This window comes from Hemitrygon akajei, chromosome 1 (assembly GCF_048418815.1).
Source record: "Hemitrygon akajei chromosome 1, sHemAka1.3, whole genome shotgun sequence".
In the NCBI taxonomy this organism is placed as follows: domain Eukaryota; kingdom Metazoa; phylum Chordata; class Chondrichthyes; order Myliobatiformes; family Dasyatidae; genus Hemitrygon; species Hemitrygon akajei.
In genome coordinates, this window is record NC_133124.1 from 18,157,851 (window position 1) to 18,176,489 (window position 18,639).

General features: G+C 38.8%; 1 protein-coding gene across 1 annotated transcript in view; it reads left to right on the top strand.

Annotated features, from left to right (window-relative positions):
* csmd3b (CUB and Sushi multiple domains 3b) overlaps positions 1-18,639 on the top strand; it is a 2,154,916-nt gene that overhangs the window by 689,973 nt on the left and 1,446,304 nt on the right. The gene's annotated exons all lie outside the window — the stretch shown is intronic.

Genomic DNA, 18,639 nt, shown 5'->3' on the forward strand with positions numbered 1-18,639 from the left:
TCTGAGGAGACTGAGGCCCTTTGGAGTGTGCAGGCCTCTCCTTCACATGCTCTACCAGTCTGTTGTCACCAGTACAATCTTTGATGCAGTGGTGTGCTGGGGCAATGGCATCAACACGGATTATGCCAACCGTCTCGATAAACAGATTAGAAAGGCTGGTTCTGCTATAGGAGTCAAACTGGACACACTGGAGGCTGTGATAGAACAAAGGACCATGCAGAAAATTCTGGCCATTCTGGACAATGTTTCTCACCTTCTGTATGCCACCTTGGCTAAACAGAGGAGCATGTTTAAATAGACGAAGTATTCAGTATGATCAGCTATGATCATATTGAATGGCGGTGCAGGCTCAAAGGGCTGAATGGCCTACTCCTGCACCTATTTTCTATCTTTCTATGTTACCTGCACTGCTCCAAGGAGTGTTATATAAGGTCTATCACCCTCGGCCATTAGGCTCTATAATAAATCAATCTATAGCCTGGGAAGTGATGACCCCCTCCTGTTAGACTGTTTGAGGTAACTTATTTTATATTCTTTCTTATTTCTCTTCTAATATTTGTATGTTTGAGCACTTGTAATGCTGCGATGACACTGTAATTTCCTTTGGGATCAACAAGGTATCTGTTTACCTATCTCTAACCAGGTGAGCAGATATGGTCATTCAAATAAGTTACAGTTAAGGAGAAATGAAAAACAACAAAACAAAATCAAAAATATGGAGAAAACAGTGTGATAAGGAGAGAACAGGAAAATATCTTTATAATATCCAGACAGAAGTGTGATGATCGAGGAATGCAGGAAAGAGCAGGAGGGAGGAAGGAGGTGATAATATCGAGATTGAAGTTTGGGCACATGGTGTTAAATAGTACATTGTCATTAATGAAGAAGCACAACAATGGGGGTGTGAGCAAGAAGCTCACAGCAAGAAACAGTTGAGTACGTGGTGAAGACATGTCCAAAATACAGTAAAATCAAAAGAGATTTATTATAGAGCCTAATGGCCGAGGGTGATTGACCTCATATAACACTCATATAGCAGCACAGGTGTCTTAGTTTATTATTAAACATACTCCTGTGTTTAGCCAAGGTGGCACACAGAGGGTTGATTTAAAAGTTAAAATGGAATAAAATACTCTGTAACATTAACCATATTTTGAGCGAGGGATCACAGGATTATTGCTTTAAATATAGAGTGCAGTTCGTTAAGAATACAGTTGTTTTTTATAGAATTTGATACAAGTATAAATATATAGTATTTAGATATCCTGTCCAACACTCCAGTTCAGAATGTGGTGGTGATGCAACTTAAAACTGTTTGCCAACTGCCATAAAACCTCAGAAGAAGACAACAAAGGTATAAATAATTTTGTCTCCAACTTATTGAACTCTTCAATAATCTTTTTCAATCTTTTTATTGATTTTTTCTAGACAAATACATAGTACAAAGGGAGTGGGATTACATTGTTGGTGATTAATACATTGTGAGTAGAAGCTATAGGTAACACCAATATACAAACTTTGTAATTGAAAAGATGGAAAAAAACCCGAATTGAAAAATCAAAAACAAAGTGAACTAAACTAAACAGAACTAAAACTAAAGTAAACAAAGCTGGGCTATTCTATTATATCGGATAAAATCATCAATGTCGTCAACTCTGCTCCTCTGCTCAAACTGCTAAATAATATAAAGAAATAGGAAAAGGTCAAATTACATTCTAAGAAAGTATTGGATAAATGGCCTCCAAGTTTCCTCAAATTTAACTGAGGGTTCAAAGGTACCACTTATAATTTTTTCTTAGGTTTAAACAGGATATGGTTAATAATCTTCAATAATCTTCACACAAGCCTTCTCTGTTATTTAAAAATTTAAAGGTAATGTTCATCCACAAACACCTGAAAACATAAGTGAAACAGTTATGAAAATATAATTTATATTCCTCTTCGCTTCATCATCCATAAATCCCTAGTGAAATCAATGAGATGTTGAATATGAGAGGCTATTTTTCCGACATGAGTTGGAGGAGTTCCAGCAAAGTTGAGATCTACTAGTCAATTCTGTGGAAAGTCTCAAACTTTATCATTTGGCAGGACATAGGCAGGGGTCTGGCTTAGAGTGTTATTGAAGTAGAACAGCCGAGCAAATGCATTGAGTAATGAACAATTGAATTCACTGTATCATAACGTCCTGTGCAGTTTGTATATTTATTTCTGTCTATTCTTATTAACACCATACTTTCAAAGGAGAAAGACCAAACTCTAACTACGATGTGGTTAGATTGTGACATTCGTTACAAGTGTAAGATGGTGATTGTGTGTCCATAGACCATGTCTACTGATGACAGTGGAAATGAGTATCGGACAACCAATTAATTATTGCATGAAAAACGGACATTTATCCCACGCATAAGAGCTCCAAGTCGTACACATAATCGATTGAGATGGTGCCAATTTAAATCACAGCATCTAAGGACCAGATTACAAAGAAGAACAACACAAATCAAATCTTCCACTTTCATTTCAAATTGAATTACACTCGGGTAGTTCAATATTCACTCACCATTACAAGTCCATATTGGCTACAACATCAGTTTGTTTAAATGAAAAGAAAATGTCATTCAAAAAGAATAATTGGATACCAGTTAATTTAATCCATTTTATCAAGACGTGAGTTTCACTTCTGACATTAATTCTTCAAAGAGGCACAAATGCGACAAGAAGAGTTTTTTTAGTAACAGTTTGATGGAGGAAACTACATATGTCACAATAAAGAGAAGTTGGCAAAGCACTCCATTGGAATACAAAATTAAAAAGCACAATTTCGTGAGAGGACCCTTATTCCTTTCATTACCTTGTTCAGGATTAAATTTATTATCAGGGAGACAGATGACATAACATTTCTTGTTTTGTAACAGTAGTACAGTGCAAAGACATAAAAATCCATAAATTACAAAAACAAATATTAATACAAAAGAAAATCCATTTAAATCCATTCTGTCCATTTAAGCAAACTGATGTTGTGGCCTATGTAGATCAGCATGGCCTAGATGGAGCAAAGGGCTTGTTTCTGTGCTGTAGTTTTCCAGGATTTTCTCACTCTAAAAAATTGAATAAAGATGTAGCATGGACCATTCAGAAACCTGATGGCAGAGAGGAATAAACTGTTGCTGAATTATTGACTGTGGGTCTTCAGGCTCCTGTACCTCCTCCCTAATATTTTTTTATTATATTGCTACAGAGTAATCTTAGGAGTGTAGTCCTAACTGCAATTGTGGCAATCTGCTCTTTTCTGTGTATTGGATTGCTACTTCAACCTCTCTGTGCTTGCTGGAGTTCAGGAGAATGAGGAGGGTTCTCACTGAATCCTATCAAAGTTTGAAAGGCCTAGATAGAATGAATGTGGAGAGAATGTTTCCTATTGGGGGCTGTCTAGGACCAGATGCACAGTCTCAGAATAGAAGGACATCCCTTTAAGCAGGGATGAGGAGGAATTGCTTTAGCCAGAGGGTGGTGAATACGTGGAATCCATTGCTGTGGATGGCTACAGAGACCAAGTCATTGAATATATGAAGCAGAGATTGTTTAGTTCTTAATTAGTAAGGGCATCAAATGCTATGGGGAGAAGGTTGGAATATGGGATGAAAGGGATTATAAATCAGCCATGATACATGGGCAGAGCAGACTCAATGGGGTGATTAGCTTGATTCTGCTCCTATTTCTTAAGGTCTCCCCTTTCCAAAATTAATTTCCATAATTATGGAAATCCACAAGGCAACAGGCCTGGTACCCTCTCTGGTGGAATGTGCATAATAAATGATAAAAATACACTCAAAAATATTTTGAGGTAGGTCATCCAAATTTAAGTTGCCCTTAATTGACAGATGACAGACTTTAGATTTACAAATGTAACCACAAGCATTTTCTACATTGAATTGTTTATGGGAAGAACGAGTGTTGAATGGGAAGTAATCCTGAAACAACCTGGGGTCCTCGGACCCCTTGGTTAATGGTCGGGGTTCATGGAATAAAGAAGTTTTGGAACCCCTGTTGCACTGTAACAACCTGGTTGAGGGTACAGAATAGGTGGCTATGAAAAAAAATCATTTGGCATTTACTGAGCAGAGTTAAATCAGCACTTGATCATTGAGGTTTGTAAGTATAAAAGTTAAGACTTCTCTCTTTGGAGTGAAGGAGAATGAGAGGTTACTTGATGGAGGTGCACAAGATGATCAGAGGTACAGATGGAGTGGATAGTGAGAGACATTCTCCCAAAGCGGAAATAGCTAATACAAGGGGGCATAATTTTATGGTAATTGGAGATAAGTATGGGGGGGCAGGTGGGTGAAACATCAGAGCTAAGTTATTTACACAGAGAGATAGGGAGAGATAGGTGCATGGAATGCCCTGCCAGGGGTGGTGGCAGATACATTTGGGGCATTTAAGAAACTCTTAAATAGATGCATAGATGATCGAAAATGGAGTGCTACAGTACTGTGAAAATATGTTAGGTACATATATATAGATCAAGTGATTCAGACTCTTCCACAGTACTATACTTGTTAACGTAGATCGCAGAGTGATTTTATAAACCTGGCAGGAGCAAATGTTGTTGGGAATGGTAAAAGTAGAGTGCACGGGAGGGGCATGGGATAGGTAGCAGAGGAGGAGTGTCAGGAGAGGGGGCTGGTGCAGGTATTGACACAACCAGCCCTGAGACAACAGGCAAGGTTAGTTGATTTAATATAATTGGTTTATTGATCTTCACAGATGCCTCTCTGGTGCTTCCCACTCCCTTCGTTCTTGCTTCCGCTTTTCTCAACCTTGATGCCCCTCTCCTTGCCCCCTTCCCACTCTCGGTCCACAATAGAGACACATATCAGAATCAGATTGATCATCACCTACATATATCATGCAATTTGTATTTTTTGCAGCAGTAGTACAACAAAATACATAAAATTACTACAGGACTGTGGAAAAGTCTGAGGCAGCCTTTTAAGTGACTTTTTAGATGCATGAAAGTCTTGTATATGTTTAAGACTTTTGCACAGTACTTTATGTAGGAGTGAAGGGATAAATTGATTTTAGAGAATGTTAAAAGCAAGGCACAACATCGTGGGCTGAAGGGACTTTATTATCTCCTGTGTTTGTTAGTTTATGGATGCAGACGCTAAGCTGAAACTCTGTCGTTATTTAATATTTACTTATATTGTGCTGTGCGGCAAAGTATCATTTTGAATTATTGAAGGAGCGATTCCTCTCATAGAACTGAGATGTACAGTAGGTATTTTTTTAAATTTTATATGTGGACTTGATTTTAGAGACTGAACCAAATTTTAAATGATCCAGAATTTATAGCTGAGAGATTAATAGGCAAGTGGTAATGCTGGGGGATGTGTGGCGAGGAACGGATGGCTTTTGAGTTGTGACTTGCTGCAGAATGGTGGACGATTTGTGCTACTCAATATTAGCTCATAAACACAGAAGTTTGCCAGGGCTCTTCGTGAAATTATTTGCTCATTAAGTGCCTATTAAACTTGCTGCTCAAAGTTATGGCTACTACTAAACAGTGTAATTACCATTTTAATGATGAAGTTTACGTTTTGAATAATATCATCTAACCTCTTTGAACACAAGAGCATTAAAAAATAGGAGCAGGAGTAGGCTATCTGGCCCTTCGAGCCTACTCTGCCATTCAATAAGATCATGACTGATCTGACCATGGACTCATCTCCACCTACCTGCCTTTTCCCCATAACCCTTAATTCCCCTACTATGTAAAAATCTATCCAACCTCGCCTTAAACAATCTAGTCTTTGGCCCAGAAAGAGAATCAGGGAAAGGTGATGGTAGTAAATTGTTACTGAAGAATTTAAAACAATATTTGGCTGACATCTTTTTTTCTTAGCTATTCTTTTTTGTCTCTCCTTTCTTAATACTGTGTCTATTTTACTCTTTGTTTCTCTCTATGGATCCCACTTGCCTCCACTTCATTCAATGTTGTTGCCCAACGATTTATTTCAATCCTCAGATCTCATTATTCAGAGAGACAGACTGTTGGTTCCCCCTTTTCACCAAGGTCACACATGCCCAATTGCCTTTTATCAGCTCCCATTTCTGCACCAAAGGGTAATTAATTGAACAGGCATCAAGTGACACAAGCCGTCAAGCAACCTGCACGGTTCACAGATCACACACTAACTGCAACATTATTTTACTAATAGATTTTTGAGCCCAACTGAATTAGCTTTGTTTGTTTTTTCCCTGAATCGAGTCCGAGGTTCAAATTTAATCATATGCATTTGTATGCACTACCAGTAAGAGCTGGTTTCAGGCCTCTCCTTTGAAAAGCAGAAAATTGCAGATACTGGAAGTTGAAATTCAAGCTGAACATGGTGAAATATTTTGCTGATCGGGCAGCAGAAATGGAGAAAGCATTGGAAATAATTCAGAAGATGTGTAGTTCTCGATGGTTGACGGCTGGGTTGAGCATTTCTCCAATTTTAACAATTTACTTGGAAACTTTTCATCACCATGCGAGGTGACATCATCAGCATCCTGTTAATTGTGGTGTCTCCTCTGAATGCTTAGCCTGTATATACTTATTAATCAGGTCTACCCATGAACATCGAGAGGAGCACAAGTTCAACTGGGCATCAGTGAAAGCCAAGGTGCAAGCAAGCGCACAGCTGGCAAGAGAATTTCCAGCAGCGCGGTTCTGTAAACAAATGCATAGACCTCGATCCTACTTATGAGCTAATGCGGGCAAAGTTCCAGGCCACAACACACGAAGTTCGGCACACAACCATTCAGCGACAAGATTTCCTCCCCAAATCACAACTGAGTTTCCGTAAAGAGGACCAATCAACTGATTGAAAGGTACATAAAGGCCAAGCATTCAGAGGACACACCACAATTACCAGTGCACTGATGATGTCTCCTTGCATGGTGATTAAACATTTTCAAATAAATTCCCAAGATCGAAGAACAACTCAACACAACCAGGGAGAAAGAGTCTATGTTTCAGATTGATGATACCTTTCATCAAAATCATTCATCTAAAACATTGTTTCTTTCCCTAACTATCCCTGCCTGACATGTTGAACATGTTCAGTGTTCACTTTTGTTATCATGATTTACAGTCAGTGGATGTTTTACAAGGTCCCTTCATTCCACTGGGCACCTCTCCTAAGCTTCCACCAAAACTGTTCAAAAATTATTGTCTGAATGTGGGTCCAGTAGATGCCAAACTATCTGAACACTGGAAACTAACAGTCAAATAAGGGTGATGATGATTTAAAATAACAGGAAAATAAATGAAGTATATTTAATTTTAAAGACTCTTGAACAAATATTCCCATGGTCAAGAACAAAAGATAAATAGAACAGCAAAGCACAAAAGCAGGCTCCTTGGCCCACAAATTCTGTGCTGAACATGATGCCAAATTAAACTAAATTGCTTCTGCCTGAACATGGTCTAAATCCTTCCATTCCCTACGTACACCAGGTGGCCACTTTATTAAGTACCTCCTGTACCTAATAAAGTGTCCAGTGAGTGCATGCTCATGGTTGTCTGCTGTCGTAGACAATCTACTTCAAGGTTTGATGTCCTATTGGACACCACTGTTGCAACGCATGGTTGTGTGAGTTGCTGTCTCCTTTCTATCAGCATGAACCAGTCTGGCCATTCTCCTCTGACTTCTCTCATTTTCAAGGGGTTTTCCCCACAAAACTGCTGCTCCCTGGATGCGTTTTGCTTTTTGCACCATTCTCTGTATACTTTCGAGAAAATCCCAGGAGATTAGCAATTTCTGGGATAATCTGGCACCAAGCATCAGCCCATGGTCAAAGTCAGTTTGATCACATTCTTTCCCCATTCTGAGACTTGGTCTGAACCATTGAGTCCGTTGATGGTGTCTGCATGCTTTTATGCATTGTGCTATTGCCTGATGATTGGCTGATTGGATATTTGCATTAATGAGCAGGTGTCCCAAATGAAGTGACGACTGAGTGTATTGAATCATTGTTGTTCCTTTACGTTGCTGAGCGCAGCGTAGATCTGTAGAACCATGAAAGCAATGTCAGTAAACAAGACATTGTCTTGTGCATTTACAGTTTCTGTATTTTATCACTTACAACATTTAGTTGCATTCACTATCCTGCAGTCTCTGCTGCCCAAGGTAGCTTGCAAGGAGATTTCTGGCAGAAGATGATATAGCCATATGTTCATTTCAGAAATTCACTTTGACCGAAAGAGAGAAATGTAACCCTCAAGCAAGATTCAGAATATCAGGAATTGCAAATTATTTTTAACTACCTGACTGCGGTCATTAATATATCAGTAGGATTCAGATAAAGAATTCAATTGCGAATTGTATTTCTCTGAGCACAGTAGAGTTGTATTTCTAACAAGAAAGGTATTGCAGTTGCCTTAAAGAAAAGTTCAAGGCTTGATAAAAGGAATCATATTTCTGTGTGAAACTTACTGAATTTTTCAGATAAATCTGCTGTCGGTTTGATTCTCTCTCCGGGCTTTGACTGATGTAATACTGACAGGCACATCTGTTTTAAACAGAGTGCATGGAGATGTTCTTTCAGCTGTTATAGTCAACAACAATGAAATAATTGATGAAGAATCTCCCGGATAACAAAGGAAAAGTTGTACAGAATATGTGAAAAAAATGTTTAAAAGTTATTTAAAACTTATAGTGGCACTACCACATTAATTTAGATGCTTTTTTTAAACCTACACTGTCTGTAGCCTTCCAACACTTTTCAATTGCAATCTTTACAGTCTTCTCACACACTACTCCTGCATTTAACTGGGAGAGGATCTTTCAATAGGACTTTCTTGTCAATTTTCCAAATGTTGCCCGTCCATGCTAATGTGACTGTGGAAATTGTAGCCTCTCCATTTGTACTTGTTGCTCCCTTTCAGAATCACCAACAAAACCACACTTCTGACTTCACCACTATTACAACCCATTGTTCTACTTTACCATATCCTTTCCTCTTTACGACACTTGAACTCTGCCTCCCAAATCCATGGCTACCTCTCTAATAATTCACTGAATTATTCCAAGAAGTATAGCCCAGTACAAAAGTCTTAGGCACATATACACTATATAGCAAGGGTGCCTAAGACTTTTGCAGAGTACTGCTGTAATTTGATGGAATTTGCTGCAATAAAACAAAAAACAAATTTCATGACATATGTGAGTGATGATAAATCTGATTCTGATATGGGTCTCTATTGTGGACTGAGAGTGGGAAGGGGGCAGGGAGAGTGGAATCATAATTGTGAAAAGGGACGGAACTGGGGAGGGAGCAGGAAACACCGGAGAGACGTGCTGTAATGACCAATAAACCAACTGTTTGGAACCAAATGACCTTTCCTGGTGTCTCAGGGCTGGGTGTGTCTGCAACCATGCCACTCCCCGCCCGTGACACTCCTTCTCTGCCACCTGCCCAACACTCCTTCCCCAGCACTCCACACTCTCCATTCCCAACATCCTTTGATCCTGCCAGATTTATAAATCTCTCTCTGCTCCATGTTGAGAAATAGAGTACTGTGCAAAAGTCTTAGGCACCCCAGCTATATACAGTGTATGTGCTTAAGACTTTTGCACAGTGCTGTATAGTCCCTTCCTTCAGTTCCAAAATAAGCACATTAAAAGCCATAGTTGATAGGTTCGGACTGTGGTCATGGTAGAACTAGCGACGGCTTTGGTAGAGTGGATTGAGGATGTGTTTGAGTGTAAACAAATCCAGTTACCAGGAACTGGTAGAGCAGTGCCAGAGGCAGGGATGGAAGACACAAAGTGAGCCTATAGAGGTTGTGGGGTGTAGAGGTTTTGCTGTTAAACAGAACCTACTCTCTCCTTAGCATTATGGAGGCTGCAAAGAGCCCTCAGTACTGTCACAGAGGTTGCTAAGTGAGCCTTCAGATGGCTGTGGATCAAGAGGGGTGACCCATGGGCTAACACTGATTTGACACAAGCCAGGGCCTGATCAGGGTCACATGGGCCAGGGTGTCTCATGTTGAAAAACCCGAATCAGCCAATGACCCCAGGTTACATCACTGATGATGGATGTATCTCAGCATCATCACAATATGACTAACAATCTCAATAGTACCTCAGACAGTGAAATATTACACACCTGTGAATGAGGACTGTCAACTTGATTTAACTTAGATGCTGGTATAAACTTGAACATTAATGTTCTCACCCAAGGGGGAGAAAGATTTTAACAAGCTACCGTAAAGTTGAATTGCTTACCCAATTCTACCACCGTCAGCCAGTCAATCTTCAGCTGACAGATTTTTTTTATATATAAAAGGCACGTGAAGTGTTTGAAGTTCATAAGAAGTCAGTGAAATGGCCATGGCCTCCAGGAACACTGTCACATTCCGGATACGTATAACAGTAATTTACTTCATGCAGTGAAGTTAGAGAAGAGTAATTTATCATATTTAATATTTTATCATGTTTGAACCTATATCAGTAAGTTTTCTAAACCCAGTTATTAAACTGTTAGCAGATTGATGGCAAGTGTTTTGTAGTTTTAAGAATTGTTGATAAACCCATTAAATGTTGGGAGAAGGTGTATGAATGAAACTTCAAATCATGAATACTGAAATAATATGTGGAATTTTCTCTTGTAGTAAATTAAGAAGAAGCATTTCACAAATATAAAATATATGATTTTTAAATATGATTTTGACCTCAGTAGTTTCTATTTAGCGTATTATCAGATTCATTCATGTCTTCAATCATACACACAATATTTAAAACTGGAGATGCATATGGCAAAATGTGTTACTTGGCAAAAAAGGTGGCCACTTTACTAGGTACACCTGTACACCCTATTAGGGCAAATATCTAATTAGCCAATCATGTGGCTGCAACTCAGTGCATGAACATATAAAGACATGGTCAACAGGTTCAACTGTTGTTCTGACCAAATATCAGAAAGAGGATGAAATGTGATTTAAGTGGCTTTGACCATGGAATGATTGTTGGTGCCAGATGGGGTGGTTTGAGCATCTCAGAACCTGCTAATCTCCTGAAGTTTTCACGCACAACAGTTTCTAGAGCAGGGGTTCCCAACCTGGGGTCCACAGACCCCGAGGTTACCAGTAGGGGTCTATGGCATAAAAAAAATCTGGGAACCTCTGCTCTAGAGTTTACAGAGAATGGTGTGTAAAGCAAAACAAAAATCCAGTGAGCGACAGTTTTGCGGACAAAAACGCGTTGTTTTTGAGAGAGCTCAGGAGCAAACAGCCAGTCTGCTTCAAACTAGCAGGAAGGTGACAGTAACTCTAATAACCACATGTTACAACAGTGACGTACAGCACAGCATCTCCGAACACAGAACATGTCAAACCTTGATGTGGATCGGCTACACCAGCAGAAGACATTGAATATACACTCAGTGGCCAGTTTATTAGGCACAGGATATACTTAATAAAGTGCTCAACAATGTATAGCATACTGCTTACCTTTATTTCATTTGCAAAGACTTTGTTGGTGTTTTGTTGTCATGTTTCATTTGAAGGTTGTTCCTTCACAATAACCTAACCTGCTCTAGAACTTCCCAAGAGTGCAAATGCAAACCTTTCCTTCCTGTACTAGCCCTATAAACATGATCTTCTGAATTATTCCTAACTTAACATTTTTAGTTTGTGGTATAGGAAGAAATGCTGAAATAATCTCATTTGAGGTTTTATTTTTAACTTTAATGTCAAATACCTTAAATTAAATCTACATTATCAAATCATTTCTATCCAGATCAGTGGACAGCATAACTTTTAGTTTCCTTTCAAGGAGTCTTTTTTATGTGATCTGTGTCTTTCATTATCATTATTGTGTGTTGTGTCTTATGACGTAGGCATCATGGTGACAATGACTGTTCTTGGCAAATTTTTCTACAGAAGTGGTCCTTAGTCATCTCAACATTCAGCTAACATGTCAATTGGAGTTTGTCTATACCCTCAACCATTGAATACCCAACCACTGGTACATGACACACCTTAATTATTGGTTGTCTTGGAATTGAAGAGGTACCTGAGTGAGGAAGTATAGCAGAACAATAAGGTTAGAATTTGAGAATGGAACTACATGTAGTAGGAAAAGGCCAATATGTACTCAGTGGGCAAATGGCCTCTTTCCATGCCCCAGTGATTCCAAGAATTTATATATTCCTGGTTGCATGTCACCCAGAAATGTAAGATGGATACCAGCCTCATCAATAATTGTTCCTAAATATCTGATTGGCTGTTCCTTTGATATGCACTTACAGCGCACCTTAGGCTCTGATCACCTTGATTCTACTGTTGACTGATATCCTTCCCATACTGCCCGACCTTAATCCAAGCCCAAGCATTGCATGAATGTCTGCCAACAACCAATCACATTTGTATAGTAACTAATTGTTCAAAAGGATTCAAAGTACACTTGTTATCAAAGTATGTATGCGTATACAACCCTGAGATTCGTCTCCTCACAGACAGCCACGAAACAAAGAAAGCCATGGAACCCATTCAAAGCAAAGCATCAACATCTCCACCCCCACGTGCAAAAAAAAAATCGTGTAAATGGCAAAAGAAAAGAATGAATAAAAACACAAAAACAGAAGAGTCCATATCGTTTCAGCTCAGCGTTCATTAACCACAGCCCCCCCGATTCAGTCGCCCGGAAACAGCAACAGAAAAAGGAACAACCATAAACCAGAATACACATCATAATGTTCAATCCACAGACCGCATCGATTAAACCTTGCTCTGACACCGTCCTCCGACAGCATCGAGGGAGAGAGAGAGATCTATTATTCCTCATTTCTGTTCAGGGTTAAGTTACCAAGTGAGAAATTTAATCAATCATATGTCTGAACAGCTAAAATAAAGTGCTTCTCATGGTCCCGAAATTTGTTAGTCGGTATTTGTTTATTTATAGTTTTTCATTAATTTTATTGTATTTCTTTACTTTCCTGTAAATAACTGCAAGAAATGAATCTTATTGTAGTATATGGTGACATCTAAGTACTAAACTTACTTTGACTTTTTGACTTAAGTGCCCCAAGACACTTCATATTACTCCTGGAAACTGGTGGTCAAATTTTGCACAAGTTCCCTTAGTGCAGAACCGTGAGATGTTTTGAGACATCCTGATGTTATTTTGGGAAAAGAAAGCCACATTATCCCAAATGAAAGATATGTGAACCTCCTGAATATTTGTGGTTTGATTTGGTGTTGTTATTATATACACAAGAAAATGAAGGTTCTACAATTGAGGAATATTATTTTCCATTTTCCAGGTTTGTTTTCCCATAATGTATACCCAAAGATATTTTTTCCCTGTTCAGTGTCAACAGAGATCTTTCAAAGCAGAGATGTAAATGTTGACAGGCAAGATGCAAAATTAATGTAACTCACATAACTAGTCTGTCAGAACTGAAGCTTTTGCATTGATAGGTCTGCATGTTATTGAGAAAAGGAATTCTCCCAGGAATAAACACAGTTCTTCTTCCTTCATCTTCAAAGGCACATAAAATGACACAGTGACAATTGGGAGTTGTTTTTTTTTTCCTCCCCTCTTTACCCATAATAACTCTGCATAGAAATTCAGTTTTGCGGCTATCAATTTCATTCAGTGTAATTTCTCAGTAATAATCTTTGCCCTCCATTCCTTCTAATAACGCAAACAAAATCTGCTCACTTTTCTTTGACATAAAGGTCTCCTCCTTCTACATTTCATCTTCATAATTAATTACCTTGGTTATTCATATGTACCTCTGAAAGATTTTTAAAACAGAAACATTACAGAAATATTAAAATGTTCAATGATATTAAGTTAAATTTAATTTCTTTAGGGATGGTCGCTAAGTAAATAAATTTGCCTTCTAATGGGCGTTTGCACAATATTGGGTCTAATTTTCTAAGGAGCCTTTTAAATACACTTCAAATCAAATCTAAACTCAAGATTGTTTCTGCAGAATTTATTTAGACTTTAAATTTTCCCTTGGTATGACTGAAGCACATTTGAACAGAAAAGCAAAAATTGCTGATGCTGAAATTCTGAAATAAAAACAGAGAATCCTGGATCTGCTGAGTATTTGAAGCAATATCTGTTTCAATGTTTATGTATTTATATAGTGCCTTCTCCATTACTGTCACAGAGAATTACTGCCAGTAACGGGCTTTTTGGCCCAACTGATCCATGGTGACCACAACTATCTCCGTGCTAGTACCATTTGCTTGCCATTTTGTAGGAAAGATCCCAAATCACACAGGAATAACCTTGAGAAGCAGCAAATATTATCATGTTATCAACTGAAGTAAATCATACTCAGAAAGATCCCATAGATATCCTGTTTTTGGCTAGTAGCTCTGTTTTCACAGATTAGATTGGGAATGTTGCTCAGGGTACTCTGTCCCCCGTGTTTAAATCGAGTCATGAGATCCGTAACATTCCAGCAAGCAAACAGGACTCCAGTTTAATAACTCAACTGAATGGGATACTCCTCTGCAGTCCTTCAGTCGAATAGTAACATATCATTCCCAATAATGTGCTGAAGTCATGGAAATGCTTGAGCTCATAATTTAGAAGCAAAATTGTTATCTGGTGATGGGTGACAATAATTTTAGATGTTTGGGTCCTGAGCAAAAAATGAATCCATGTCACTCTTAGATTTTCATTATACAACAGACATTTTACAGAAACAACTAAATGTGTGTGGTGGTGCAGGAACTATAGTATATTATACACTTCAACATTTGAGTGATAACTTTGGTTAAAAATGACAGATACACAACAAATCATAATATACGTCATCACTGGTGTCAAGAAAAGAAAAAGTGTACACTTTTTGTACCTGTCAGGTCAAAGTTCAAACTAAATTTATTATCAAAGTACATGCATGTCACCATATACAACCCTGAGATTGTATATACTCAATAAATCCATAATAGAATCATATCCAAAATAGAGTCAATGAAAGATCTCAGCAACGTGGATGTTCGACCAGTATGCAAAAGACAACAAACTGTGCAAGTGCAAAAGGGAAGAAATAATAATAATAATAATAATAATAATAAATAAAAGCAACAGATATTGAGAACATGGTGAAGAGTCCTTGAAAGTGAGCCCATAGGTACATTTCAATGATGGTGAAAGTGAAGTTAAAATTAGAGTTGTATTTGATCCTGACTATTTATTGAAAAAAATTGTGCAATATATTATTTGGGTCAAGACAGGATTTAACTTTAAGAGCTGTTTGACTTTTGTCACTGGAATGGAGAATGTGAATATAACTACCTGCTAATAATTTCACAGGTATTTAGTATTTGTGATTAAAAATTGATTTTTCTTCTAAAGTGTCGAGGAAATGGAATGTTTTCAAAAAATTAGTAATTATCTTTGGATATTACAATAGACAATAGACAATAGGTGCAGAAGTAGACCATTCGGCCCTTCCTTCGAGCCTGCACTGCCATTCTGAGATCATGGCTGATCATCTACTATCAATACCTGGTTCCTGTCTTGTCCCCATATCCCTTGATTCCCCTATCCATAAGATACCTATCTAGCTCCTTCTTGAAAGCATCCAGAGAATTGGCCTCCACTGCCTTCTGAGGCAGTGCATTCCACACCCCCACAACTCTCTGGGAGAAGAAGTTTTTCCTTAACTCTGTCCTAAATGACCTACCCCTTATTCTTAAACCATGCCCTCTGGTACTGGACTCTCCCAGCATCTGGAACATATTTCCTGCCTCTATCTTGTCCAATCCCTTAATAATCTTATATGTTGCAATCAGATCCCCTCTCAATCTCCTTAATTCCAGCGTGCACAAGCCCAGTCTCTCTAACCTCTCTGCGTAAGACAGTCCGGACATCCCAGGGATTAACCTCGTGAATCTACGCTGCACTTCCTCTACAGCCAGGATGTCCTTCCTTAACCCTGGAGACCAAAACTGTACACAATACTCCAGGTGTGGTCTCACCAGGGCCCTGTACAAATGCAAAAGGATTTCCTTGCTCTTGTACTCAATTCCCTTTGTAATAAAGGCCAACATTCCATTAGCCTTCTTCACTGCCTGCTGCACTTGCTCATTCACCTTCAGTGACTGATGAACAAGTACTCCTAGATCTCTTTGTATTTCTCCCTTACCTAACTCTACACCGTTCAGATAATAATCTGCCTTCCTGTTCTTACTCCCAAAGTGGATAACCTCACACTTATTCATATTAAACGTCATCTGCCAAGTATCTGCCCACTCACCCAGCCTATCCAAGTCACCCTGAATTCTCCTAATATCCTCATCACATGTCACACTGCCACCCAGCTTAATATCATCAGCAAACTTGCTGATGTTATTCTCAATGCCTTCATCTAAATTGTTGATGTAAATCGTAAACAGCTGTGGTCCCAATACCGAGCCCTGTGGCACCCCACTAGTCACCACCTGCCATTCCGAGAAACACCCATTCACCCCTACCCTTTGCTTTCTATCTGCCAACCAGTTTTCTATCCATGTCAATATCTTCCCCCCAATGCCATGAGCTCTGATTTTACCCACCAATCTCCTATGTGGGACCTTATCAAATGCCTTCTGAAAATCGAGGTACGCTACATCCACTGGATCTCCCTTGTCTAACTTCCTGGTTACATCCTCGAAAAACTCCAATAGATTAGTCAAGCATGATTTGCCCTTATATTAATGTATTTATAATAATAATTAATATATTAACAATAATCATTAATATTCATTATCATAGTATAAAAGTCCTAGGCACATATATAGTTGAAGTTGCATAAGACGTTGGTGAGGCCTAATTTGGAGTAATGTGTGCAGTTTTGGTCACCTACCTACAGGAACATGTAAATAAGGTTGAAAGAGTACAGAGAAAATTTACAAGGATATTTCTGGGTCTGGATGACCTGAGTTATAAGGAAAGATTGAATAGATTTGAACTTTATTACTTGGAATGTGGATATTGAGGGAAGGTCTGATGGAGGTATACAAAATTATGCGAGGTATAGATAGGGTAAATGCAAGCAGACTTTTCCCACTGAGATTAGATCGGACTACAACTAGAGGTCGTGGGGTTAAGGATGAAACGTGAAACGTTTAAGGAGAACATGAGGAGAAACTTCTTCACTCAGGGGAGTCATGAGAATGTGGAACAAGCTGCCATGGATAGTAGAGATAGAGAGGGCTGTGGTCCCAGTGCATGTCGATGGGAGTAGGGTAGGCAATATAAAGAGTTTGGCACAGATTAGATGGGCCAAAGATGTTTCTGTGCTGTACTCTTCTATGACTCTATATAGCTATGGTGCCTAAGACTTTTGCACAATACTGTAGTGATGTTATGTATTGCACTGTACTGCTGTCACAAAAAGGGAAACTCATGACATATCAGTGATGATAAAGCTGATTCTCTTATGGGTCTCTCTTGTGGACTGAGACTGGGAAGGGAGCAGGAAAGAGGGTTAGGGTAAGCGAGAAGCATCAGACAGACATTCTGCAATGATAAATAAAGCAATTGTTTGGAGTCAATAACCTTGCCTGTTGTCTCAGGGTCTGATGGGTCTAATAGCAGTTTACTTTGGAGAACAACAGCATTCTTTTAAAAATACAAGGTGACCCGATAGCAAGTGTGAAATATCAGGAAGCTCCTGTTTTGGGGAGAAGATAGTTACATACATGATAAAAAAGCACAATGTGCCCATAGGTTGATCACCCTTGCCTCAACTGACATGTGATACAGATCTTTACAGTTAAGTAGTTAAAATATTCAGGAGGTGGGTGAGGTACATGCACAGTGGCTTTGTGAGTTAATCATTTAGTGTTTTATATGTGTATTTTCTTTAATAAATGCACTTAATGACAAGAACAAACACAAGAAAGTCGGCAGATACCGGAAGTCCGAAGCCACACATACTGCAGGATCTCGGCAGGTTAGGCAGCATCTATGGAAGAGAATACACAGTCGACATTTCAGTCTGAAACTGTTCTTCAGAACTGAGAAGGAAGGGGAAAATGCCCAAGTAAAAAGGTGTGGGGAGGGGAAGAGACTAGCTGGAAAAGATAGATTCCCAGGTGTCTGGGAAAGGTCAGGGCTGAAGAAGGTAGAATCTTTCAGGACAGGAGAGTGGACCATAGAAGAAAGAGAAGGAAGAGGGCCACCAGAGGGAAGTAATAGGCAGGGGAGAAGAGCTAAAAGATTAGGGTGGGGAATAGAGGAAAGGGGGGGGGGTAGTGTGGAATTTATTTACCAGAAGGAAAAATTGATATTCATGCTATCAGGTTGAAAGGTTTAAACTGTTACTTAAAGGTCGGCAAGATACAATATGGGACTGACGTTATTAATTAAGTTGTAACATGAAGACAACAGTTCATACTAACAATACAACACTTGAAGATAAATACTTTGGGATTTCGTATTCAGGAGCAAATGTAGGAGAAGCTACCTTTCCACAAAACTTCAACTCCTCCCAGATGTTGAATGCTTAGCCAATATTTCAGAGCAGTTATACAGACCTTCTGATTAATTTTAAAATAAAAAACAGAAAATGTCAGAAATACTCTTGGTTCAAGCTGCATCTGTGGGAAAGGTTCAGAGATTCATTTATAATCAAAGT